Here is a 2,351-nt window from a genome sequence, read left to right on the forward strand (position 1 = left end):
AAAAAAAAAATCTATTAACACCCCAAAACTCCAAACCCACTGTCAGGAAGTTGGTTCTGACTCACAATGGCACTGTCTAGAGTTTCCAAGGCTATACATCTTTTCAGAAACAGTCTCAGCTTTCTCCCATGGAGTGGTTGTTAGGTTTGAACTGCTGACCTAGAGGTTAGCAGCCCAACACATAATCCATTGTGCCACCAGGCCTCCTTGAAGTCATTCTAGAGGCATAAAAATGTATAACCATAAAATTAATATATATATACATAAATATATAACCATTAAAAAATATATATATTGATGATGATGATGTGCTATTGAGTCTGCCCTTTGGATCTCAAATGACTGATCATTCTAGCATGTACATACCTCATTGGTATTAGTGTTCCGCTTACAGATCTGTCTCTTGCTTGGCTATAAACCTTCACCCAATCTATAATAAATTATTGAACAAAGAAGAAAATGTGACTGGAAAAAATCAATGTTAACTTTGTTATTAATCAGGAAAAATAAAAATTTTAAAAATGGTTCAAACCAAAAAGATAGAACTCATGTTTCTTAATTTAGTAAATTTCAACAAAAATCTTCTCTTGCAAAACCTCTCTTGCAATATGAGTATACCAGGCTCAATCACTGTGATGAAGACTCCATGTGCACGTCATGTGTTAAGGAATCAACGCTTGGGGGCGTGTAGAGAAGAGAGAAGACCAAATGAGGATGGGATTTTAGGCCATGTACCTGTGTCAACATGATTCCACCCAAGGGCTCTGGGTTAAAAATTGTTCGTTCATATTTTCCCTAATTCAAGACAAGAAAGCTGGGTTTTTATATTTCAGAGGAGGATATAAGGGACATAAGTTTCCAGGTATTTGGGGGGCTCTTCACTCTATTGGTTCAAGATAGCTCTGATAGACAGCCAACTCTGCTGTCAAGTCGATGTCAACTCATAGCAACCTCATAGGAAGAGGGTAGGACTGGCCCTGTACAGTCCCAAGACTGTTTGTTTCTGGGACAAGAAATCCCCGTATTCCTCCCACAGAGCAACTGGTGGTTTTGAACTGCATACCTTGCAGATTGCAGCTCAACTCGTAACCACTATACCACTAAAGACTAAGGGAATAAAGTTCTACAAAGAAAGCAAGAGGGCAATGGTACACGGGTGCTTGCAAAGCTCATACAGATCAGGGAAAGGGACCTGAGAATACCAAGGAAGAGCCTCAACCATTAACCCACAGCTGTATCTTTTGTTCTTCTCATTCTCAGAAATGTGATTGGTTATAGGTGATGACAGCACCTCTGAAATATCCTTATTCTTTGTCTATTCACACTGTCATTGTTGTATTTTGAGATCACTATGACACCAACTGGAACCTGCCTGCACATTTGGTGGTGAAATGATGTAGTTGGGCATGTCACTTCTATCCAGGCTTTGTAGTGCCCACTAAATGGCTGAATGGGAGTGTGTGGATAGGCGTAGAAGATTCTAACTTCTGCCATTCTCATGAGTATAAGAATGGGTCATCTCAGAAGCAGGAAAAGGAATCCCATCGCCAACAGGAAAGAAGAGTCACGAATGGTGCTTGTATGAAATCTCTGCTTGAAGTAAGGGAGGCAGCAGAGTTCACAGCTCTGAGATCATGAGACAGAGGAGAAGAGACATGGTGAGACCATGAAGCAGAAATGGTTGTCTACCTGGTCCGTGCAATGGACAAATCTGAGTACCTTTGGGGAGGAGGCTGGTTGGAGTGCCCTTTTGGGCATTTACCAGTACTAAAAACTTTGTTACACTTGCCTGAGCAGGGCAGAGGCCAAAGAACTGCATGGCTGAAAGGCTGAAAACAAGTGAATATGGCTGAGAAGAGTGACTGCAGACAAAAGGAAGGCATCCTTAACATTTGGTACCCTGGTAGCGTTTCTAATGAGCCCCGCAATCTTGACCATTTTCACTGAGTTCTGTGTGGGCAATTCAACTAATTATTGAACCCAGCAGAGAAGTAGAGTTTCTTGAAAAAGAGTTTTGGTGTCAGAGGGTAGATGTATGCCCAACCTCTGCCACATAGGAATAGTTGTTGGGCAGATGGACAGTTGGATTCTCTTTCTCCTTTGTGTAACTCGAGGAGGTCAGACATGGCTTCCATTCCACTGCCTCATCTATACATTTCCAAGTTTTTCTCTCTCATCCCTCATTCATTTTGCATAACTTTATCATTTGCAAAATTATGATCTCCAAGGAATAATTACACAGCTGCTTGTCTTCGTGAAACATAGTTTTATTTTCTCAGAACTTCTTTCTTACCACACTTGATAGAATAAAGTCCAACTGCCTTGCAAGTCCATGAAAGGTTCTCAATAAT

The sequence above is a fragment of the Echinops telfairi genome, unplaced genomic scaffold (assembly GCF_000313985.2).
Source record: "Echinops telfairi isolate 266 unplaced genomic scaffold, ASM31398v2 ScPeMD7_17;HRSCAF=63, whole genome shotgun sequence".
NCBI classification, from domain to species: Eukaryota; Metazoa; Chordata; class Mammalia; order Afrosoricida; family Tenrecidae; genus Echinops; species Echinops telfairi.